The 26,281-nt window shown below is 47.2% G+C and overlaps 1 protein-coding gene and 1 pseudogene across 1 annotated transcript in view; both read right to left on the bottom strand.

The window, feature by feature from the left end:
- The window catches only part of LOC149325696 (uncharacterized), a 343,155-nt gene that overhangs the window by 71,800 nt on the left and 245,074 nt on the right, over window positions 1-26,281 (bottom strand). The gene's annotated exons all lie outside the window — the stretch shown is intronic.
- Window positions 22,648-24,139, bottom strand: LOC149325699 (uncharacterized; annotated as a pseudogene).

Here is a 26,281-nt window from a genome sequence, read left to right as displayed (position 1 = left end):
TGCATGGTTACTAGCCAAAGTACTATTGGCCCCATTTGAAATTCGCGCACTGTGACGTCACGAGCATTTCGACCAATTGAAAAGCGTGACATTTTCTGTCGACAACTCCTGCTTACAACGATGAGGCATTAAAGGCTTCCGCCTTAATACATCTTCGCGTAATCCTATAGAAATGGCTTGGGGAGAAAAAGCATGGGCTGGACTGAATAAAAAGCTGTTCTAAAATCAACGTATGCGGTATACCTTTTCACAGGGGCCAAACGAAAAAACAAGGTCATGAGTAAGTTGTGGTACTTGCGTTACAGGGAAACATCCGCTCCCACGGTCTTGCTGATATTTGTTGCGGTATTCGTTATGTTCCGGGCGCTTTGTTACCGAGGTGCACGCATGTCGAGCAGTTGACGCTCGTGAGTGAAATCGGTCAGTAATTTGCTGCACTGTTCCTGGGACTATTCATGTGCTCCGGAACCACGTTCATATTTTTTGCAGACATTTCGCCAACAGGCCGCCGCTGTGGCGCAGTGGTTATGGCACTCGGCTGCTGACCCGAAAGACGCGGGTTCGATCCCGGCTGTTGTGCCTGAAATTCGATGGAGGCGAAATTCTAGAAGCTCGTGGCTGTGCAATGTCAGTGCACGTTAGAGAACCCCAGGTGGTCGAAATTTCTGGAGCCCTTCCGTACGGAGTCCCTCAATGTCTGAGTAGCTCTGGGTCATTACCCCCCCCCCCCCCCCCCCCCCCGCCCCTAAACATTTCGTAAACAAAGAGCATTTACTGATTTCTGAGATATAACGACCAAAAAGCTAGATATTTCATGACCTCTAGAAAAAATAGCATACGATGAAATTCCATCCGGTCTACAGCGGAATAGATATTCATATTTTTAAGTAGTCTAAGTAGTCTTAGCACGTCACTGTACGGGATGACAAGGAATCGAGTAAATTAATCGAGTAAGCTCTTGCGATGCTTTGGCAAGTGCTCATCAGTTTCCTGACGAAGCGAAGATGCATGTTCACTCCGCCTCACGTTCAGGCATCTGCCCGTGTGCCGAATGTACACACTTCTGCAGCGGACAGGGATCTGATAAACAATATCTGTGGCGCATGAGACGTGCACCTTCTTGTGTTTTGTGCTACACCCTGAATTCTTGACGCACTCATGATCTGCCAGAGCGCAAAGCTTTGCAAGCTTGAGGGGAGCTGAAAATACCGCATCAATACCAAATTTTGCTGCCACTCTCTTCAAGTTGTGCGAGAGCCTGTGTACATAGAGCGTAACTTCAAAATTCCTTTTCTGTTGTCCCGGTAAATTTATCTTAGGTAACTGGATGTGTTCTCTTTCTTTGTGTAACTTTTTCTTTAGAGTTTCTGCGACAGCTACAAGAACATCGCCAGGAAAGCCTGCTTCTTTAAGTCTTTGAACCTGGTTGTCGAAGCTACTACCAACTTTGTGCGGACATGACTTGAGGTGCGCCGACCTGAGACATGTGCCTGCTATGCCTCGCTTAATGAGCTTCGAATGAGAAGAGTCGTAAGGTAGTAGCGCTTTCTTGGACCGTGGCTCGTAAGCCCAGCAAAAATGACCAACAGAATTAAAATACAGATGAATATCTAAAAACTGAATGGAATCGTGAGCCGGAAGTTCTATGGAAAAATTCAATGACTTCATGATACCTTTGAATCGGGTTAAAATCGAGTCTGCAACTACACTCAAGTCATCTCTAGACGAAAGGTTGAGAAGAACAAGGAAATCATCTACATATCTAAAGACACGTACAACGCGCTCATCGTTCAACTGAGACGGGAGCAAACGTCCAAACTTGGCAAGAAAAATTTCACATAGCACAGGGGCGACACTTGAGCCAATGCGAATTCCGCGTTTCTGGACATAGAAATGTTCTTTGTAGCTAATGATTGCAGAATTCACGTACAGGGCTAAGAGTTCCAGAAATTATTCAATAATAACACCACATGAATTCTGAAAAGACACCGGATCCGCCTCTTCAATACACTCTCTCACAGTAATGAGCAGTTCATCGTGAGGCACCGAGTAAAAAAGTTCCTCTATATCATATACACTGAAATGCAGAGTTTGCACCGCAGAAGTCACTCCTCAGAATGTCAACTAAGACGGCTGAGGAGGCGACTTTAAAAGAGTCCACAGTACAAAGACTGTTCAGGTGACGTTGTAGGAACCTGCCCAGACGTGCCTGCCAGCTGTGTCGCTCTGTGATGATGGCTCTGAAGGGAAGTTCGGGCTTGTGAGTTTTTGCGTTGAAGAAAACTTTCAGTGCATCTCCTTTGCAGTTGCTCACCTCCTTCCCCAGCCTGTCCAGCTTGCACTCTTTTAGCAACTCTTGTAGCAACTTTTAGCAACTTGCACTCTTTTAGCTTAGTCTCACCTCTCACTGGACAGGTAGCTAAGGTTGGCGCTGAGCAAGCTCAGCTTGCTGCGTAAATGACTCCACGCGATGGGGAAACGCACTGGAGGTTTAGCAAGCACCAGAGGCTTTGCTCAACTCGCTTGGAGTCAATCGCCTTCGGATGATTCACCAGGGTGGAAATTTGGGCAAGTCGGTACTGATCAGGACGACGGACAAAAGGGGAGAGAACACGCACCAACAACACAGGCGCTAACTTCCGACTGACGAAGAAAGCCAAAACCAACCAAGCGAACGGAACCTGAGCAAAAGTAGCGCATGCGCTGACCTAAGAAAAAAAATCGAAAAAAAGGCTGTGATAAAAATGAGAGATTACGGATGTTTCGAACCCAAGAAGGCCAGCTCTCGTTTAGACAAGGAAATGGACGGAGTACTAACGCAGTTATCTTGTAAGGCAGCAATCTGTGCAGCTTCCACATTTTCGCGAGTTAGCTTATTCTACTCTTAGCAACGACTGAGCATTTATCCAAAAAAGGCACGCACTTGCAATCTTTGCACTGCAAAGCTAGATTGCTGCCAGTACATGTCTTCATGTTGTTGTTGTGCTCCCGAAGCCTTCGTCAGTCGGAAGTTAGCGCCTGTGTTGTTGATTTGTGTTCTCTCCCCTTTTGTCCATCGTCCTGGTTTTGCGCTACTCTTATGTTATGCCTTCGGATGCTTCGGGTCTCAAATCAACTCCATGCGTAACTGCATAACACCACCACCACAAAGCGCACTAAACGTCAATGAAACCAAACTGAATAACGAAGAATTCAATCGCAGCACAGTGAGGAAGCCACCAGATGTCCATTTGAAACCTGTATCTCTTATTTAATCATTAATATTTCTGTTTACGGGACGCTGCAGGCCGAAGCCCAAGCAGGAGAGGCTTACATGCAACATAAAAAATCCAAGGAGGCATTTACACGCGGTAATGCGAAAGCATTTGTGTTTGCATTGAGGCGCCATCCGCTGGGCCAGCGTCGGACACTGCGAGGGGGATTTTCAGTGGGTGCCGCACGATAGCGCTACGACGCGCCATCATGTGCGTCCTGTTCCAGTCACACAAAACTATCGTTATGTAAGGATGTTCGTCGAGAACAGCTTGGTCAATTAGAAGCGAAAATGGCTGACAATGTCATCTACAGCCACAATGGAGGACATTCCAGTGACAGCCACGGGGATGGGGCTTGCACTGGCATGGAAAGTGATAAGAAAGTAAGTCAGACAGGTTCAGACAGGAACAACTACGCACAGACGGCAGCTAGGAAATCTAGAAGCGATAGAGAGAAGGGGCACAAGCTAAACGCAAGGAACGAGATAGCAGTCACTGATAAGAGGCAGCGAAATCCGCAAGTTAGGAGAAAGGAGGAGAGTACCCTAATGCTTTTTGACTCAAACATGAGGAGCTGCAAAAGAAATATAATGGAGCGTGTAAATGGTGATAGGCGGGTAGCAGTCGGGGTATTCCCAGGAAGGACAATGGACGAGGTACTGAGAGAGACAAAAAGTTAACTTTCTCGGAATGTTGCAAGGCGTAACTTGGTAGCGGTAGCGGCGGGGCTAAATGGTGTCCTGGATGGTCACGCCGCACAAGTAGTGGAAAGCTTAGCTGAGGGAGCTGACAGCATAAGGGCGAAAGCACAGCAAGTGCAGATCGTGGTGTGCACAGTGCCGGAGATGCAAGGAAGGAAGGGAGAGGTTGCCAACGACGTTGTGAATCTTAATCGACATACAAGGAAGTTAAGCCTCGAGAAAGTCTTTGAGGGGGCAGACGTAAACAGGGAAGTGCACAGAGCAGGTTTTGGAAGAAGCTTCAGACGATATGGCATCCATTTCAGTGGAAGGGTAGGAGAAGCGATCGGCTGACGCCTGGCAGGCCGAGCGGTAGCTTTTTTAAGGGGTCCACGGTGGCTCAGAGCGCAGGGGTAGGTAGAAGCAAAGTAGAAAGTGCAACAATGGCGGCTGAGCCCTAAGAAATGGACACTAGGACGTTCAGGAAGAAAACTAATTGAAAGAAATTTAACACCAGGATCAACTACATAAGCATTCAAGGGGGTAAAAAGAGAGCGAAATAGTTAGCAATAGAACAGCAGTTAAAGGACGAAGCAGTAGGTGTGTACGCTCTGTGCGAGACACATCTCAGGGATCTAGAAGATCCGCCGTTAATCGATGGCTACGTCTGGGAAGGAAACTACAGATCAAAAACGGAGAAGAAGGGAGGATGGGTAGGTATGCTGAAACATCATATAATAAATTAGCAAAGAATAAAATAAACTTGCAAATAACATGTCTGGGTATAAGGTAGAAAGGCCGGTAAAAAGGACATAACTAGGGGTAGTTTATTTAGGGACAGGGGACAAATGCAGTCAAGAAAACAAGGATCTAGTTAGACGTCTCAATGACGATATAAAGCAGTTTGGAGACGGTGCCGATATTATTGTGTTGTGTGACATTAATGGGCACGTCGATGATCTGGATGGATACACAGACTGTAAATGGAAGGTAACGCTAGACGTCTGTGAGTGGCACGACTTAGTTATTTTGAATAGAGAAACTAAATGTGAGGGACAAGTCACGTTGGAATTCCGTAACAAGCTAAAGCTCATTGACTGCTGCCTAATGTCGCAGGGCATCTATAGCAAACTCGGAAAAAATGGAAATAGACGAAGAGCGGAAGTACAGCCTGGGAAGTTATCATAAACGTATTAGTTTACAGTTGGGAGCCCTAATCAAAAGAAAAATGCCAAGAAGTCAAAAAGAGAACGCAAAATTAAGGACGAACCAATAGTGTCAATATTGGCCGACATTGAGGAAGCAGTAGACAAATTCCCCCCGGAAAAGTGGCATTATAATCAGTTAGAACCGCTCAGTACAAAAATGGAACAAGTAAAAGGAGTAAACTGCTAGAGAGGAAAGAGGAAGCCGCAAATCTGGTGGAATATGGAAATAAAGGAGGCCATCGAACAACGACGGGCAGCTTCAAGGAAACACAGAGAAGCAAAGAGGGCCCGGTCTTCGGAAGAGGAAATAGTCCAAAGATGGGAATCTTATCGTCAAAAGAAACAGAAAGTGGAGGTCCTTGTCCAGGCTAAAATAAAGAAGTCCTCCGATCGCTGGCTGGCTGAAGTTCGTGATGCTACTAAAGGGGGGCCAAGAAAATTCTGGAACCATATAAGCTGGCTGGGTAAAACGATTTAAGGAACGCAGGAGCAGATTCAAGACGCTTAGGGGAAATGTTTACAGGGAGACGACACGATGAACTACATTGCATCAGTTATAGCTGACTCATTTAGAAACGGCGATAGGGTAATCTTCCCAAATGAGAGAACAACACTGGACATCACAATAGAGAACAGCTGACAACTGACTAGTGTTCGCTGTAAAAAGACGAAAGCTAATGTTTCTAAATACACACCCTCATTGATAGAGGAAACTGCAATCAAGTTGATTAATGAACGTGGCCCAAGATGCAAGGAAACGCGATAAAAGCATTGGAGACAGTCATAACAACTAAGCAAGTTGCGCAAAACTGGAGACAGAGTAAAATGAATTTGATTTATAAAGATAAAGGGGATAAGATGAACATAAAATCCTTCCGGCCGATTAGGATAACACCTCTTATATACGCTGACAATGCAGGCGGTGAAATTAAAAATGCAGTCGTGGGTTAGAAGGTAATTGGATACTCGGAGAACTTCAGAATCGGTAGGCACTCTGATGATAGCCTGTTCATGCTTACCCAACGCATAGGAATAGCTAAGGTGAAAAACAGAACTCTGTATTTAGCCTTCTTGGACATAACCGGTGCATACGACAACGTGAACAGGGAACTCGTTTGGAACACATTAAAAATGAAAGTATCGGTCATGAGAGGACGGATTTTCAGCAGAAAATGTACCTAGATAATAAATTTAATATTACTTGGGAAGGGATAAAAAAATTGGTAGTGGCTCAGCTCGGCTAGCCAGGAATACGGAGCGAAAGATAAGGCATATTTTGGTTAACCTTGGTTAATCTCGATTGCAAGTCCTGGATAGTCTGGTTCTCTAGCTATGTGGTTGTTTCAATCCTCCCACATGTCATCAGGCATGCGACGAGGTGGCGAAGCGAGCGGAGGCGAGCTCAACGAGGGGGTAAGCGGTGTGACGCCATACCAACGGCGGCGGCGGTGCCGCGGCGAGGTGCGTGGTGTGACGTCATGCCAGATGGTGCTGCGAGCGCGTGGCGTCCGCCAGCAGCGGTGGTTGCTAAGCAACAGTTCAAGGTCGGTCTCTGTGCCTCCTCGGCGCACCTCCACGGCGAAGTCACAAGTTCGTGGCCAATGTAGTCTTCGCAACAAAAAATTACCTGTGGTTTTGCTCTGGTTAAACCTGGAGTGCCGCGATAGCTGCAGCTGGCCGAGTGGAACTCGATCAGTCGACTTTCAGTCAGTGTTTAGCCGCTCTGTTTCGCTCGGCGTTCCTTCTTCAGCTTGGTCCCTGGATGTGGAATCACACTCTCCCCTTCTCCACTCCTTCCCTACTCGGTTTCGCGGGCGCACCGCCCCGCCGGCAGCTGTTCTGCACACCACGTGACCAATCACGGGACCAGCTACGGCGCCGCCACGCTGAAATCTCGGAATGCTCGCGTAATGTAGGCGCGTGGCGCTCGCACAAGCTGCGGGTCCAGACGTCACTCCGCGCATGCGCACAACTGATGAGGTGGACGGCGTCAGATGCGCCGTCGGCGCAGCGGTGAGGCGCGCACACCAGCTGCGACACCACTCCGCGCATGCGTGCAGCTGACGGAGCGGTGGTGCCACACTGACCTCGCGAAGCGGCTGGCGTAGCGTAGCTCTCGCTACAGAAGTACAGCTGTGGAAGTACACAAAGGATTAAGGCAAGGTTGTCCTCTATCACCACTGCTGTTCATGCTTTATTTATTCAATTTATTTATTCAAAATACCTTACAGGACCCAGAAGGGCATTGAGTAAGGGGGGCAAAAACAATATATTAAGCAAATAGGAAGAATAAATTAAAAACAACGCGTGATACAAGGCAAAAATTAAACACAATTATAAATATACAGGGCAAAACGTAACTACAAGACATACATCACCGCGAGCAACAAAAATTAAAATAGTAGCAAGAATGCATCGCATGTGCCCAATACACGTCAAAAGAAAAAGCAGTAGCCATAAAAAAACATACAAATGGTTGAAATTGCACAAGAAACCAAAGCTTAGTAAAATACCAACGAGAAGAAAACGGAACCAAGGACACAGAACAACCTGAAACAAGACACAATGTCGTTAAAGAAAATGTTTGTGCAGCTGGTCTTGAAATGATTGGTGGTTGCCGATTCTTGCCATATGATAAATATGGCAAGATGGCTACAAGGAAGGAATCTTGGCTATAATCTGTAGCACAGATTAGGCGGAAAGGTCGTTGAGCAACGGCTCCCGGGTTTAACTTAGGCGGACGGTATTTTACTGTAAGCAGATAGCCAGGAAGATTCCCAAACTTATGTGTTGCGGAGACGAAGGGGACACTCTGGGTTTTCGTTATAGCGCAACTAAGTAAGTTGTGATCATTTTCAACGATGCCATTGATCAGATGCTTACTATAGAAAGCCATGAAATACGCAGAATGACCGAATAAAAATATCTCGAGATATAGTTAAACGATACACAGCAAAGCACGAACAGTCTCTCAATGCGGAAGGGCGAAGAGATGTCGGGATAAGTATTTGCAAAGTAAAATTGATGCCGGGGCTTACATTCGGGAATGTAATCTTGAACTTAATAACGGCAGAGGGTCAGTCTATATTAGAAGTAAATCAGAGAGCTGCTTGAAGATTAGCGCTAGGTGCCACGGCAAAACCACAAACGAGGCAGTACAGGGTGATATGGGCTGGAGATCGTTCGAAGCACGGGAAGCTCCGAGTAAAATACTGTATGAAGAACGCCTGACGAAATTTGGCGATAGCAGGTGGGCAGCTAAGGTATTTTAAAAATTGGGTAAGGCTTAGCTAAGGTTAAGCCTGGATATCTCGAAGCGAAAAGCTCTCGCCGCTTTTCAGCCAACTCCCAAGCTACCACTTCTGCATCAGCGTTTCTGCGCCGTCCGACTGTTACTTCTTCTTCTGCTTCCATGGCGAGTGTCTGCGCCTGTTCTATGGGCAAGCGCGCCCTTATACCCCGCCTTTCAAATGTGCACTGCGCACGGCTGCTGCGAAAGTTCAAACGGTGGCAAGGATGGCCGCCTCTTCTGTGGCCGCCGCCGCCGCTCACGCGTTCTCGCAAGGCCTTGTGCAAAAACCTTCTCCTCTTGGGACGGCGGCGGCGACCGCGCGGCAGCGGCTAAGGGTAAACCGGTGGCGAGGAGGAGAAGCGGCGACGCTCAGACGACGGAGTCAGCGCGCGACGGCGGCGCCGGCTGCGGCAGCAGCGGCCACCTGCGCTCCGCGTGATGTCGCTCGGTATCGCGCATGCGCAGCTGTGGCAAAGTGTGGCTCACGCGAAGCGCAGTGTTGACGAGCCTAGTGAAGCTTTTCGCTTCAAAACTTATACAGAAAGACTCACCGTGGCGGAAAAGGACACTAACCAGCAAGTATGCAGGGCACGAGAACGCAGAAAGAGCTATAAACGACAGGTTAAAAACTCAAGAAGTTAAAAATTGCAATAATTCAGTGGAAAAGAAGCACAAGGTAGAACTATATTAATGCTGCAAAACGAAGATCAGGAAGGAATTGACCTACGTTAACTCAAGAGGCAGTACCCTACTTTTTGTAGGTAGGTCGGGGAGTATTAGAACGCGCAGCTACAAAAAAAATTTAACGAAGATAACATATGTGCTGTTTGTGGGAGATCTGTAGAAACAATTGAACACTTCATGCTCAAATATGATGGTATCCATCCGGATGTTGATGCAGGCACAGTCACTCTTCCTGAGGCCCTAGGGTTTAGAGACCCTGCGAAGAATTCAAGCCCTGCAGACACAACATTCGAGGACATTTTGCGATGCACTTGACCCACGGAAGCCTTTGTCACGCGTTTCGAATGTAATCCGTGGCCTTCGCAATCCCCTCAACAATGCCAGCCGTTTAAATCCCTCGCGCTCCATCAAAAACGCAGCGAGGCCGCGGTAACCGAAGAATTTTCCGCAAGAATAACAGGACAACCGAACCCACCCCCAACGCTGCACTGCAGTGATGTTCTACCCTCGCGGGATTCACGAATGGATAACCTGTTCTCCATGGAGGAACTTGATGCTGCGCTGGCTTGTTGCGGAAGGTCATCATCGCCGGGGCCCGAAGGTGTGACATACTCCGCACTCAGCCAACCTTGGCCATAAGGCTCGACGGAGTCTTCTGGATATATACAAGTCATGGTGTGACGGCATAGTTCCTAATGCATGGAAAACCAGTCGACTTCTTCCACTCCTTAAACCGGGAAAATAGCCGCTAGACATTTCAGCATACCGCCCAATTGCACTCTCCATCTGTGTCAGGAAAGTCATGGAAAGATTGTTGTTAACACGCGTGGAATGGTACCTGGAGCGATACCAGATCTACCCTCGATTTATGTCGGGGTTTCGACGGGGCCGCTCTGCCATCGACAATGTGGTTGGCCTTGTAACATCCGTCCAGCACCAAAAAAAAATTGAAAAGATTGACCGTGGCACTATTCTTGAACGTCAAGGGTGCCTACGACAACGTAACACATCAGGCCATTTTGGAGGCATTAGAAACTGCTGAGATTGGAGGCCGCATGTTCAACTGGATACGCAGTTATTTGACAGAGAGCTCGTGTTTTCTCCAGACTAATTACGGACTAACTTCTTTGCAGCTAAATTCGCGCGGAGTCCCCCAGGGTGGAGTGCTGAGCCCAACTCTTTTCAACATCGCTCTCATCGGCCTGGTGGACTCATTGTCACAATCCGTTCAGATCTCAATTAACGCCGATGATATCTGCATTTCTGCATCAAACGTGACCCGTCCCCAAGTTCGTGCGAGACAACAAAAGGCGACAACGGTACTGACGTTATACCTTCGTGAGCAGGGCCTAAATATTTAGACCGAGAAATGTTCCCTCGTGGCGTTCACGCGAACAAAAATGACGATTTAATAAGTACAGAAAGCCGCCGCGGTGGCTCAGTGGCTATGGTGCTCGGCTGCTGTCCCAAAAGACGCGGGTTCGATTCCGGCCGCGGCGGCTGGAATTTCTTTGGAGGAGAAATTCTAGAGGCCCGTGTACTGTGCGATGTCAGTGCACGTTAAAGAACCCCAGGTGGTCGAAATTTCCGGAGCCCTTCACTACGGCGTCTCTCATAGCCTCAGTCGCTTTGGGACGTTAAACCCCATAAACCAAACCAAACCAATAAGTACAGAAAGTTGGGCTAGTTGGTGTGGATTCATACTTAGCAGCGCAAAAAAAACGAGGACCGAAGTGAACGAGGGCGTCATTTGGGTTCTCTCAGGTTGTCCGACCCATTTTTGGTGAGTAATTCTACGGATGTTGTGAAGTTCTTGTCACAGGTGGAGGAAAAGAGGCATTTTGCCTTCAGCATAGACGTTGAAGATTTATTTTACTCTTTACCTCATGCTCAGCTTATGAAGTATGTGAAGGATTGCATCATCGAGGACAATGACGAGGTTGTGTTCATGGCGGAATGTGGTATTTCGGTAGAAAGTTTTCTACAGCTCCTATCGTTTTACCTCAACTCGACCTTCGTCGGGTGGGGAGGGAAAGTGTACGTCCAGAGGTCTGGCGTCTGCATCGGATCCCGTGTCGCACCTGTTTTGAGCGACATATTCCTAAGCAGAATGGATGTTAAATTAGCTGAAGACCTTGCTGATCTTGCTGAAAAGGTCTTCCGGTATGTTGATGACTTTTTGATCCTCCTCAAAGATAGTTCCCCCAGGGTTATCCCGGACGTCGTCAAGGTATTCAAAGAAAGGGGCGATGGTCTGAAGTTCACCTTTGAATTACCGCAGACAGGCTCCATCCAGTTCCTAGACCTGAGGATTGGTTGCCATGCGAGTGGGGTGTGCTGGGAGTATCGCCCAAGGACGGAAAAGCCCCTCCTCAATCACAGGTCGGGTCATTCGAAGTTGGTAAAGGCCGGCATTGTTAGTTCTTGCCTAAAAGCCTCCTTCTCAAAATCTTGCCGCCACAAGGTTGAATCAAGCTTCCTGGCACAAATACGCCGGCTTAAGGAAGCAGGTTTTCCTGATCACACTCTGGCTAGAGTCACGGAAACGTTCTTGGCCAGGACCGGTAGGCCAGAGGTCATCGTGACAGAGGATGCGAGGAAAAAACGATCGGTAGGAATTCCCTATGTCCACGGTATTTCACATCGCCTAAAAAAAGTGGGGGCGAGGTATGGGGTAAACGTTGTTTACACCGCGAGGAATAAGCTTGCTGGTGTGTGCAGTGCTGTGCGAAAAAAGCTTGAGCATGGCGGTGTCCGGCGGAGGGACAGTTGTACGATAGCCCACAGAAAAAGGATCACAGATTGTGACACAGGTGTTGTATATCGCATTCCGCTTTCCTGTGGTAGGAATTACATCGGCCAACCGGTCGGTGTATCAATGAGCGTTTAGCGGAACACCGGAGATCATTGAAAGGTGCTGTGTCTTCCAACCTCTCCTTGCATTGCAGGGGTTGCAAAAACTGCTTTCCCCACCTTGATAGGACAAACATCTTGTTCAGGCACAGAGATAAGCTTTGCCGGGAACTGATGGAAGCTTACTTGATTAAAAAAGAAGGAGACGCATGTGCCACATCACCGTCGGTCAGCCTGCAGGAACAGGAGGTTCCTTTTCTGCGCAGGTTCTTGAGTATGAACAGACCGTACGGGGGGTTGGCTTGATATGATTACACTTGTTATCCTGTTATTATGTTTGTTTTCACGCAGGAATGATTGTCATGCTTTCCTTGCGCGCGCAGTAGTAGTTGTTGTGTTTCAATTTTGTTTTTTCTAACGCCTTTAAAAAGCTTCCCTTTCGTGAATAAAAATTCAGTTGATAGTCTGCGCTTGTGTTGTGTCTCCTCGTTCGCTTTGGTCCTCGTTTTTTTGCGCTGCTAAGTATGAATGACGAGTTACCCCGTATATATTAATGGCAACGCCATTCCCTATGAGAGAAGGCACCGCTTCCTTGCCGTTATTACTGATAGGAACCTCTCGTGGAGTCCCCACCTCTACGACATGCGAAAGAAACTGACAGCAATTGTCATATTCTCTCCATCCTCGGGGGAAAGTCCTGGGGCGCATATGTGCGCTCGAAGCTTAAGCTGTACCGTTCGCTGTTCCTGGGATACATGCGGCATAGCTTTCCCATTTTAAACAATATTAGAAAGACAAACCTCCAGACACTTCAAAGTGTTCAAGCGGAAGCTTTACGAATCTGCCTTGGACTACTTAAATGTGCCTCAACGGCAGTCACTATTCTTGCCGCTGGGGAGCATCCTGTTAATTCATAAATTGCTGTTCAAACCATGAGAACACAGATTCGGCACCTCACGCCAGTTCCGAGTCATCATCTTGCAGCTCTTCCTGTACTCTGACCACATACTGCATTTGCAAAAGTCATTCAAGCTCATCGTGCCTATCTTCCTTCGCAGTTCACCCATTCTTCAAGACCATGCTCACCCATATGGAGTCTCCATGAACCTCTCGTACACCTCTTATTCCGGGAATTACTAAGAACTCTGATTTATCATTGCCTGCTCTCAAACAACTGACACTGCATCATCTGCATTTTAGCCATAAACACCGCATACAAGTTTACACAGGAGAGCAAGCTGCCGGGCTAGTTGGTGAAGCATGTTAAATTGAATTCAGCGCAAAAAAAAACAGACAAGGGGCAAAGAGAGACACACTGAGACGTTCACGAGCGCTAACTACCAACTGTTTATTCATGCTGAAGTACAGGGGATATATAGGAAGGGAATGAAGAGCATGCGCGTAGCGAGGTACAGATAATGCACATCCGTCAAGCAAACGAGTTAATCAAAAAACGAATCTAAAAAAGCACATTCAGATGAGTATATGTGTACCGACGTGTCACTGACACAACGTTCGGACAGCTTTCTGATATAATAAGTTTCTAAAACGAGCCTTGCCTTATCATTACCGCTCTTGCCAAGAATCGTGGTCTTCTCTAATCCCGCCGTATACATTTACACGAAGCAAGGTGCCGCACAAGATTCACATTCGTGTCGTTATTTTCTATGCTTTTGGCATGCTTCCGTAGCCGGTCATTAATACAGCGGCCAGTTTGGCCAACGTATGAAGCCCCACATGAGAGGGGAATGCAGTACACCACAGCTATTGCATATTTGGCGTAGGCGATCCCATGTTTTTTGTTGCAGCCCCTGCCGGCACAACCAGTAATGCGAGGGCATAGCTTGGAGAGCTTGTTTGGAGCTGAGAATACCAAGGGCACGTGGTGCCTGCCAGCCACTTTTTTGAGGTTGTGAGAGAGTTGGTGTACATAAGGGACCACCACCGGCTTAGAAGAAGGGGTTTCATGTCTTTTCTGGGCGCCTTTATGCTTCTGCAGGAGGGTTTCGGCAACAGCTGAAATGTCCGGGCCAGGGAAGCCTGCTACTGAAAGTCGCGAAAACTGATCGTTCAAACTCCGTAGCATTTTATGTGGGCAGGATTTTCGAAGCGCAGATTCCAGGCAAAGCGACGCAATAGCTCGCTTTACCACCTTGGAATGAGCGGAATCAAAGCTGAGCAACTCTTTGTTGGCTCGGGGGGAATACATCCAGCAGGTATAGTCTCGGCAGAACGTGAGCTTAAGGTCTAAAAAACGCAGTCTGACTTTCAGGTAGTTCATGGGTAAACACTAAACCTTTCCCCAGTTGATTAAAAGTAGATAAAACCAGTGAAACAATATGGTCAGGGGATGTAAGGTTCCCTGACCTTAAAGTAATTAAAAAGTCATCAACATATCTAAAATCTTTAAAAACTGGCCCCCCTTGAAAAGTCCGTGCAAGAAGGCGGTCAATTGAAGATAAAAATATGTCACATAAAATGGGAGCTACACATGAGCCGATAAAAATGCTCTTACGCTGCAGAAAAAACTCGTTGTCATGAGAGATTACCTGCAGGTAGTATTCTAGTAATTTTAAAAAATTGTCTACCAAGATACCAGCTGAGTTCTGAAAAGCCACAGCCCCCGAGCCTTCAATGCTTTCTCTGACCGAAGCTAACAGCTCAGCATGTGGAACAGAATAGAACAAGTCTTGGATGTCAATGGAAAAGGCTAAATCCATCCGATCGTTATTCTGCACAAAATCGGCAACTTCTTGTGACTTCTTTATCAGAAAGGGGTCATCAACAGGAATGTGCTTAAGCTTGCTGAGCAAAAAACGACTGACGTTGTGTTGCCATGAACCCTTCTCGCTAACAATGGCCCTGAATGGCATATCCGGTTTGTGCGTTTTTGCCGCGAAAAAAAACATCCAAGGAATTCTTTGAGCTGGCATTGATGGCAGTTGCCAGAGAAGACGACTGTAGGCTGCTACAAAAAGCAATGAATTTAGTTTTTACCCTGGTTTGGCTTCGTTTGACAGGCATAAAATTTTTGTGAGCCGCTTGGAGCGCTTTTTCTTTAAAAAGGCCGTTCGGCATGACAACAAACATGCCTTCTTTGTCAGATTGCAATAAGCTTAAACCATGGTCCTTAATATATTTAACAACGGAAAAGACATCAATGGAACCAGTCTTACAGTACATGGGATGTTTAGCACACCTTTTTAAGCAGTCCACGCCATCCAGTAAGCAACGTTCCTGGTCTTCGTTTATCGCCTTTGAGGCTATAGTCCTGTTGATGGCGAGGAGTTCATGGGCGGGCACCTCAGGTTGAATGCCGAATTTGGGGCCTTTTTCCTGGACGCGTGAAATACTTTCAGGGAGGCTTGCCCCACCGGTGAAGACCACACGCTCCTTCTCGTGGTTCGGCCTTTTCTTGCAGTGGGTGGTTAGAAGATGGCCTAGGACAGCTCTCCATCGCTGTTCACTAAGGTTCGTTGCTTGAAGCTTCGAGTCCATTAGCTTCTTATCTGCCACACCCACAGGGAACAAGCTTTGGCACAAAACCCTCAGCCAGTCTTGGTAAAGCCGGATCTGTCGCCACAATTCTCACCGCATAATCTTAACAAGACCCTTCACGTGGCCCCACGACGGCTTCACGGGACCAAAAAGAGCACTCACAATGTCTGGCGTGACCCCTTTCCGGAGGCAGAAGGCTAACTGACGTGCTTGACATGTTGTGCTGACGATGTGCTCAACAAGAAGATCGATGCGTGAAGGGGAAGCAGGTGACACACAGAAAGATGGGCCCGCTCTACTAGAAATGCAGTTCAGGAGAGCAAGCTGCCGGGCTATTTGGTGAAGCACGTTAAATTGAATTCAGCGCAAAAAAACAGACAAGAGACAAAAGAGACACACTGAGACGTTCACGAGCGCTAACTACCAACTGTTTATTCATGCTGCAGTACATGGGATATATAGGAAGGGAATGAAGAGCATGCGCGTAGCGAGGTACAGATAATACACATCCGTCAAGCAAACGAGTTAATCAAAAAACGAATCTAAAAAAGCACATTCAGATGAGTATATGTGTACCGACGTGTCACTGACACAACGTTCGGACAGCTTTCTGATATAATAAGCTTATAAAACAAGCCTTGCCTTATCATTACCGCTCTTGCCAATAATCGTGGTCTTCTCTAATCTTGCCCTACATTTCTGCCGAGACCATACCTGCGGGATGTACTCCCCTCGAGCCAACAAAGAGTTGCTCAGCTTTGATTCCGCTCATTCCAAGGTGGTAAAGCGAGCTATTGCGTCGCTTTGCCTGGAATCTGCGCTTCGAAAATCCTGCCCACATAGAATGCTACAGAGTTTGAACGATCAGGTTTCGCGACTTTCAGTAGCAGGCTTCCCTGGCCCGGCCATTTCAGCTGTTGCCGAAACCCTCCTGCAGAAGCATAAAGGCGCCCAGAAAAGACATGAAACCCCTTCTTCTAAGCCGGTGGTGGTCCCTTATGTACACCAACTCTCTCACAACCTCAAAAAAGTGGCTGGCAGGCACCACGTGCCCTTGGTATTCTCAGCTCCAAACAAGCTCTCCAAGCTATGCCCTCGCATTACTGGTTGTGCCGGCAGGGGCTGCAACAAAAAACATGGGATCGCCTACGCCAAATGTGCAATAGGTGTGGTGTACTGCATTCCCCTCTCATGTGGGGCTTCATACGTTGGCCAAACTGGCCGCTGTATTAATGACCGGCTACGGGAGCATGCCAAAAACATAGAAAATAACGACACGAATGTGAATCTTGTGCGGCACCTTGCATCGTGTAAATGTAGGGCGGGATTAGAGAAGACCACGATTCTTGGCAAGAGCGGTAATGATAAGGCAAGGCTCGTTTTAGAAGCTTATTATATCAGAAAGCTGTCCGAACGTTGTGTCAATGACACGTCGGTACACATATACTCATCTGAATGTGCTTTTTTAGATTCGTTTTTTGATTAACTCGTTTGCTTGACGGATGTGCATTATCTGTACCTCGCTACGCGCATGCTCTTCATTCCCTTAATATATATCCCCTGTACTTCAGCATGAATAAACAGTTGGTAGTTAGCGCTCGTGAACGTCTCAGTGTGTCTCTCTTTGTCCCTTGTCTGTTTTTTTTGCGCTGAATTCAATTTATCATGTTTACACAGATGGCTCAGTGAATTCAACAAGCTGTGCTGGGTCTGTGGTGGTACCGGTCAGGTCTATTTTAATGAAGGTGAGGACTACCTCCTCACCTCTTCAGCTGGTGCAGAACTAGCTGCTCTACGGGCTGCAGTTCAATTATCCATATCCAATTATCCATATCCATATCGTCCCATATCGTTGACCTCTTCATGCTGCAAACTTCTTGAACATATCGTAGCCAATTACATTAAAACATTTCTCGATGACAACAACAAATTATCGGCTTTCCAACATGGTTTTCGCAAAGGCTTTTCTACGGTCACCCAACTTACATCCGTAATTCACAATTTCGCTCAAGTTCTCGACAATTCCGGCCAAATAGATGTCATTTTTCTAGATTTTAAGAAAGCTTTTGATTTAGTTCCGCACAATAAACTTATCCATAAACTTGAAACTGTAGGCCTTCCTTCTTTTATTGTTAATTGGGTTGCGGCTTATTTATCTAACCGATTTCAATATGTTAGTATCGAAGGTCATTGTTCTAACAAACTTCCAGTCACTTCTGGTGTCCCGCAGGGCAGTGTCCTTGGGCCATTACTGTTTCTAATCTATATTAATGACATTACAGACATCATCTCTCATCCTGTTCAAATTAGGTTGTTTGTCGACGATTGTGTTTTGTTTAATGAAGTTAAAGTTCCAGGCGACCAAATTTTACTTAATCATAACCTACAGAATGTTAGTGAATGGTGCGTTAAATGGGGGATGGAACTAAACGCTGACAAGACAGTATTTATGCGGATCACTAATAAAAGAAACAGTCATTCCTTTTCATATAATCTTCCCACTCGGCACCTTTCAGAAGTCAAAGAATACAAGTACCTAGGAGTAACACTAACGAATAATCTTAGTTGGAATAAACATATTGAAACCGTATGCTCTTCTTCGTTTCGCAATCTCTGTTTTCTTAGGCACAAGTTAAAACAAGCTCCCCCTAACGTTAAGCAATTGGCATATTACACCATGATTAGACCAAAACTTGAGTATGCATGCACTGTTTGGGATCCTCACACAAAGACTAACATTAATGCCCTTGAAAGAGTTCAGCGCAAAGCAGTTCGGTTTATATTTTCTAAATATCGCACCACTGACTCACCATCTGCTCTGTTGCTTCAACATAATATACAGTCCCTTGAAACTCGGCGTAGAATACTAAGGTTAAGATTTCTCTTTCTATTGAAAACTAACAAACTGTCAATGGCCCCCGATTTGTATCTCCAACCGATAACGTCCAGGTCAACCAGAAAAAGGCACACTGAATCGTTAAAACCTTACTTTGCCAGAACTAACATATTCAAATTCTCTTTTTTTCCCCGCACCATTAACGAGTGGAATCAGTTGCCACCATCATCAACAGTTGACATTGTTGCCATTGAACAGGCCGTTCATTGATTTTTTTTACTTGCCTTGTACTTTTTGTTTTGTGCTTTTTTGTATTGTGTTTATTGTGCCCCTCCTGCCAGGGCCCTTCACTGGGCCTGCAGTATGTTCTAAATAAATAAATAAATAAATTCATTAGTCAGGAATCTGCACATGACTGGGCAGTTTTCACCGACTCTAAAGCAGCCCTTCTAGGCCTGCAAGCAGCACTACGCCGCGTGTCACGCGAACAACTCTTTGCAGAAATCCGCAAGCTGTACCACGACGCCACATTGAAAGGATATGACATAATTTTCCTGTGGCTGCCGGGCCACTGCGGTATTCATGGCAACCACCAGGCCGACGAAGCTGCCCGTTCTGCCCACAATGACGGAATCCCTGTCCCCCCATTTCATTCCCTGCCCCCATTTAGCTGCCCCCATTTCATTTCCTGGTTGTACCGCACGTGTGACCCACCGCACAGATCCTATGAACATCACACCATTCAGATCTTTCCTTGATTGCCACAAATTTTCTTTTTTCCCGCACACAGTTTAGATGTGGAATTCCCTTGATGGTGCGTTGCGACAGCTTCCACCGCCGCAATTTGTAAAACAAGCTACCTCGATAGATGTTTGCATCATGAACACGTATTGCATCCATGTCACTTCTGGAGTTATAATCAATGATATTAGTGATCACATGCCAATTTTTTGCCTCACTTCTTCACCAACAGAAAGCGACTTACGTCCTAGAAAGTTTATGTCCCGTGTAATCAACCAGGAGGGCCTTCAGAGATTTAGAGCACTTATCTACCTAGAATCGTGGGAAGATGTATATGAAGAAACCACCGCCAATCTGGCCTATAACGCCTTCGTGAAGAAGTTTTCTAGATGTTACAACGCGGCCTTCTCATTGCAGGAGTATGAAGCAAGGAGCAAGAAAATAAAGAGGCCATGGATCACTCGTGAATTATATAAGAGGATGCCGCAAAAGAACAAAAAGTACCCCGAATTCATAAGATGCAAAGATACAAGCGTACTTGTGGAGTTCAAAAAGCTTAGAAATCAATTAAATTCCGATTTAAGAAAGGCCAAGGACACATATTTTGAAAATAGGTTCATGAATGTACAAAATGATTCTAGGAAAGTATGGGACATCGTCAACGAAGTAATGAGTAGAAAGCGCCACCAACAAGACATAATAGACGTTTACAAAGACGCGTTCGAGTTCTCGTAACGGAAGTTGCTGAAGAAATGAACACACATTTCATTACCATAGGCTCGTGTGAAGAGGCTCGTGATGAAATATGCAGTCTAGTATCAGAGCAGCAATTCGAATCTATTTTGCTTGTACCAACGACACCTACTGAAATATATAACATAATTCAAAGTCTGTCGAATAGTGTCGCTGCTGGAGTAGATGGCATAAAGGGCCCACCCATAAAATATGTTGCAAATACACTTAGCCTGATATTGAGTGATATTATAAATAAATGCTTCAGTATGGAGAACTTCCCGAGGAACTAAAAATTGCTAAAGTAACTCCTGTGTATAAGGGTGGCGATATGCTCACGTCGCACGAATATGAGGAGTGAATGAATCTGATAGCCCTGTTTTCAACAGCTTCGATAGCGTGTGTTAAATATTCTTGATGAGGGCTCCAGATGGGTGACGGGTATTCAAGTTTAGTTCTAACGAATGAGATGTACGCTTGTAGTCTTAAGCGTTGTGGGGCTTCCCGTAGGTGACATTTTAAGAAACCTAGTGTTTTATTAGCAGATGATATCAGGTTAGTCACGTGCAAACGCCAAGTCATTAGAAATGGTGACTCCTAAGTATTTATATGACTGGACGAGGTCAACTGGCGAATTGCAGACTGTGTATTTGAAAACAAGATGATTTTGACGGTGGTGAAAGGACATACACTTGCATTTGTTAGAGTTGAGCATCATCATCCACTGGGAGCACCAGTCTTGCACATGGCGCAGGTCTGCCTGAAGGGATTCTTGGTCAGAATGGTTAGTCACTGAGCGATAAATGACGCAATCATCGGCGAACGAGCGGATGTGACAAGAGACATGCTGGGGTAAATCATTAATGTATATGAGGAATAACAAAGGACCGAGAACAGAACCGTGTGGGACGCCAGAGGTTACTGGAAGCGGGTTGGAAAGTTGGTTATTAATGACGACGGACTGAGAGCGATGCGTGAGGAAAGCTTTAATCCATGCATTTATATTCGGATGTAAGTTCAACTGCGAGAGTTTAAGAAGCAAGCGTTGATGAGGTACTTTGTCGAATGCCTTAGCGAAATCTAGAAAAATGGAGTCACTTTGTAGGTTAGTATCAAGGTTGGCGTGAATATCATGTAGAAAAATGGCTAGCTGGGCTTGGCAATGAGAACCCCTTGCGAAATCCATGCGGTGATGAATGGAAGAAATTATTTGAATCGAAAAATTGCATGAATTGAGAGTAAATGACATGTTCCATGATTTTGTACGGTACACTTGTTAATGAAATGGGGCGATAATTAAGAGGTGAATCAGTACTACCTGATTTGTGGACGGGAACGACGCTCCCCACTTCCCAGTCGTCTGGAATGGTACCTTCGGAGAGTGATTGCGAGAACAATGAACAAAAAATGCTGCAATAGACTGATTTAGTGTTTTTCAGGACCTTTGAATTGATTTCATCTATGCCGGAGGCCGAGGAATTGTTAATTTTGTCGATTATACACGAAATTTCATTACTGTTGAAGGTTATCGCGTCCATGCCTGTGGTGATTATAAGAGGCAATCTAAAACACGGTGCTTCGGATTCGTTAGTAAAAACGGAAGAAAACGCAGTGTTAGACGCGTTTGCATATTCGATATCAGTCATCCTTTCACCAGAATTGTTAGTGAGGGTTGGAAGACGTGCTTCCTTCGGGTTTATCAATTTCCAGAACTTCTTCGGGTTATCGGTTATCATTTTTGGCAGATCAACTTCGTAAAATGAACGCTTCGCACTTCTAATCGCCGCCAAGTACGTGTGTTCGGTTTCATAGTATTTATTCCAAGCCTGCTGGCTTGCTTGACGCTTAGCTGTACTAACTGCGTGTTTTTTCTTATTTTCAAGCTTTTTGAGAGCTTTTGTAAACCGGGGTTTTTGATTATTTTTTCGAAAACTTCGTGTCGGAATATTTTTATTGATCAATTCAGAAAACTTATGTTTCAATCGCACCCAGTTGTCGTTTACACTTCTACTATGAAGATCCGTTTGAAACGTCGATAGAAAGTTAGTTAGTTCGGTGTTAACTGCGTCATAGTTTCCTTTATTGTAGAGGCTAATAGTTTTCTGAATAGTCTGTCTTATTACAGGTGAGAAGTTAAAACTGGCATGGATTACTTTATGATCGCTGATTTCCCTGAGACACGTAATGAATTCTAGGCTGTCTGGATTGGTGGTCAGTATAAGGTCGAGTGTGTTAGCCGTTTCCCCTGCGACACGTATTGGTTCGGAGATTAGTTGGGTTAAATTAAAATTAAGGCAAACGTCTATAACTTCTTTTGACTCTTCATGAGTGGCTATAGGCTGAGACTGGTTCTGCCAGTCGATATTGGGGTAGTTGAAATCCCCAAACAGGAGGATGTGTGCCTTAGGGTGCTTGGAAACCATGTTATTTAAAATATTGTGAAGTTTGCGAGGAAAGTCAGGACTGCTGCGAGGTGGTCTATAACACACACCAATTAATGTTGTCAATGGGGATGCCCGGCACATGATCCATAGAGAATTTCTAAGTCTGAAGTGACTTCAATGGTAGAACAAGATAACTGCTCATGGACTGCGATCAGAACTCCACCCCCCCCCCCCCGAGCATCTTTGCGATCAGCGCGAAAAAGACGAAAATGAGGCAGGTCGAACAATATCTCGGAATCTGTGATGTCGTTATTCAACCATGTTTCAGTTAGAACGAGACGATTGCTGCCTGATGATATTACAAGATTTGACACATCACGTTTCCGCAGGAAGTTGCGAATGTTAGTACAGATTACCGATAATGGAAAGTTGGCACAAGGAGTAGGCCAGGAAGATCGTGATGACCGGGAAGGATTAATTGATTTTTACGATATCTCTTGTACGGACTCAGATTATTCATCAAAAATATAGCGTTTTGGGCCAATATGCATCGTTTTGAACCTCAGGGATAAAGACGCAGACTTTGCCTTGGCAAAAGCCACAAGGTGTTTTCGGCAATTTTGGACACGACGTGAAAAGTCCTCACCGACGCTATAACCGGTGTCCTTGAATTTCGGACCTTTAGAAAGAACCGATTCCTTCGTTTTGAAGGATATAAATTTAACGATGACCAGGCGTTGCCCGTCTTCAGAGTGGTGTCCGAGGCGATGGGCACGTTCTATATGGTTGGTTGGTTGGTTTATGGGGTTTAACGTCCCAAAGCGACTAAGGCTATGAGAGACGCCGTAGTGGAGGGCTCCGGAAATTTCGACCACCTGGGGTTCTTTAACGTGCACTGACATCGCACAGTACACGGGCCTCGAATTTCTCGTCCAAAGAAATTCAACCGCCGCGGCCAGGATCGAACCCACGTCTTTCGGGCCAGCAGCCGAGCACCATAGCCACTGAGCCACCGCGGCGGCCTGCACGTTCTATATCAAGTGCACTTAGCTGGGTGTCGAGGTGTTCGGAGCAGTGACGAATTATTAGGTCCTCGGACTGCGAGTATGTTTCAGAAGGGTTAGTGTCAGGCAAACCATAGAAGATTAGGTTGTTGCGTCAGGAGCGATTTTCCGCGTCGTCAAGGCGTTCCTCTAGTACACCAACTAGGCGAGAAGTCTCGGTTGCTGTGGTCTGCATTGCCTCTAGATCTGAATGAAGTGTGGGTAAATTTTCACAGTGGATTTCTACAGCACTGAGGCGTACGATCAAATTAGACATTTTCTGGTCCACTGAGAGCAATTGACCCTTAAGCCCCTGCACTTCATTCACTAACTCTGCCTGGCTAGACGACATCTTCATTAGTTCGCTAAGGATAGCGCGGAGCTTATCGGGGCCAGGGTTGCCCTCAATGTCACCGCACAGCAGTAGAAGAGACCGAAGAACATTAAAGCACTCGACACTGATAACAAGGAAACACTCGGGGCTCGGGAGCTGTACCAAAAAGTAATTGCTAGTTTTCTTCGAGAATAAACTCAGATGGTTACCAACCGGCATAGCGAAGACGGGTGGTTTAGACCGTGTTGTGGCACAGCCACCGAGCCCACAGAGTGCTGGCGTCGGTTGCTGCTCTTTTATAGACTGTCCGTGGATTGTCGCTGAAGATGGGGCTCTCCAGTCGAGTTCGAGGGTCCAGTTTGCTTGAGTCAGTAGCACAGGTGCGGGGGCGTCAGTAGGTGCAGCGCAGAATGTCCCTCCATTTGCACTGCGCATGGGTGCTCTTTCGTTTGCTTTCATCCAGGAACCGCAAAATACTGCAGGGAGCATGACGCAGATCATCATCGGCGAGAAAGCCTGCATGGCGAAGACGGGTGGTTTAGACCGTGTTGTGGCTCAGCCACCGAGCCCACAGAGTGCTGGCTTCGGTTCCTGCTCTTTTATAGACTGTCCGTTGAACGTCGCTGACGATGGGGCTTTCTAGACCGCTAATCTTCGCGATGCAGACAATCAACTAGCTGTTCGTCAGCCTACAGTGTCCGATCTTGGCAAGCATTCTTTCTGGTGCGTCGTTTGACTGCGCACCACCATGGTCCACGGACGAGCCAGGACGCGACCACTTGCCGCTCGTCAGCTGCCCGCCCCGAATGACTGCTGCACCAACAGAGGATCAGTGGCTGCCGCAACATAAGGAATCATGGACGGCCGCATCATCATGGACATCAACAGCTTCGCAACATATAAAACCGCTCCCGCCGCTGGCACCGTTCTGTGGTCTCGGTGACCGCACCTCAGTGCAGTCATCTAGTCCGCTAATCTTTGCGATGCAGACGATAAACCAGCTGTTCGTCAGCCTACCGTTGCCGACCTTGGCCAGCATTCTTCCGGGTGCGTCGTTTGACAGCGCACCACCATGCTCCAGGGACGAGCCAGGACGCGACCACTTGCCGCTGGTCAGCGGCCCGCCCCGGATGACTGCTGCACCAACAGATGAACAGTGGCTGCCAGCAACGAAGGAATCATCGACGGCCGCATCATTATGGACATCAACAGCTTCGCAACATATAAAACCGCCTCCGCCGCTGGCACCGTTCTGTGGGCTTGGTGACTCCACCTCAGTGCAGTCATCTAGTCCGCTATTCTTTGCGATGCAGACGATCAACCTGCTGTTCGTCAGCCTACAGTTGCCGACCTTGCCAAGCATCCTTTCGTGTGCGTCGTTTGACTGCGCACGACCATGCTCCAAGGTAGAGCCAGGACGCGACCACTTGCCGCTCGTCACCTGCCCGCCCCGGATTTCTGCTGCACCAACAGAGGAACAGTGCCTGCCAGCACCGACGGAATCATGGACGGCCGCATCATCGTGGACATCAACCGCTTCGCAGCACATAAAGCCTCCCCCGCCGCTCTGACTCGGTGACAGCACCTCAGCGCAGCGATCTATATCCGAGAATCTTTGCGATGTAAGCGATCAACCAGCGGTTCGTCAACCTACTGTCGCCGACCTTGGCCAGCATTCTACCGGGTGCGTCGTTTGACTGCCCACCAACATTCTCTAGGAACGAGCCAGGACGCGACCACTTGCCGCTCGACACCAGCCCGCCCCGGATTTCTGCTGCGCCAACAGAGGAACAGTGGCTGCCAGCACTGATGGAATCATGGACGGCCGCATCATCATGGACATCAACAGCTTCGCAACATATAAAACCGCATCCGCCGCTGGCACCGGCGGTGGGCTTGGTGACTGCACATCAGCGCAGCCATCCAATCGTCTATTCTTTGCGATGCAGACGATCAACCAGCTGTTCGTCAGCCTACTGTTGCCGACCTTGGCTAGCATTTTTCCGGGTGCGTCGTTTGACTTTGGCCAGCATTCTACCGGGTGCGTCGTTTGACTGCCCACCAACCATGCTGCCCACCAATGCGCACCACCATGCTCTAGGAACTAGCCAGGACGCGACCACTTGCCGCTCGTCAGCTGCCCGCCCCGGACAACTGCTGCACCAACAGAGGAACAGTGGCTGCCAGCACCAAATGAATCATCGACGGCCGCATCATCATGGAGATCAAGAGCTTCGCAACATATAAAACAACCTCCGCCGCTGGCACCATTCTGTGGGCTTGGTGACTGCACATCAGTGCAGCCGTCCAATCCGCTAATCTTTGCGATGCAGACGATCAACCAGCTGTTCGTCAGCCTAGTGTTGCCGAACCTGGAAAGCATTCCTTCTTGTGCGTCGTTTGCTTGGCAAGCATTCTTTCGGGTGCGTCGTTTGACTCCGCACCACCATGCTCCAGGGACGAGCCAGGACGCGACCACTTCCCGCTCGTCCGCTGCCCGCACCGGATGACTGCTGCGCCACAGAGGAACAGTGCCTCCTGCTGCCAGCACCGAAGGAATCATGGACGGCCGCATCATCATGGACATCAACAGCTTCGCAACATATAAAACCACCCCCGCCGCTGGCACCGTTCTGTGGGCTCGGTGACTGCCCCTCAACGCAGCCATCTAGTCCGCTAATCTTTGCGATGCAGACGATCAACCAGCTGTTCGTCAGCCTACTGTTGCCGACCTTGGCCAGC

This window comes from Amblyomma mixtum, chromosome 10 (assembly GCF_055824585.1).
Source record: "Amblyomma mixtum isolate Tamu chromosome 10, ASM5582458v1, whole genome shotgun sequence".
NCBI lineage: Eukaryota > Metazoa > Arthropoda > Arachnida > Ixodida > Ixodidae > Amblyomma > Amblyomma mixtum.
Note: the sequence above shows the minus strand (reverse complement) of the source record. Positions and strands in the feature narration are given on the sequence as shown.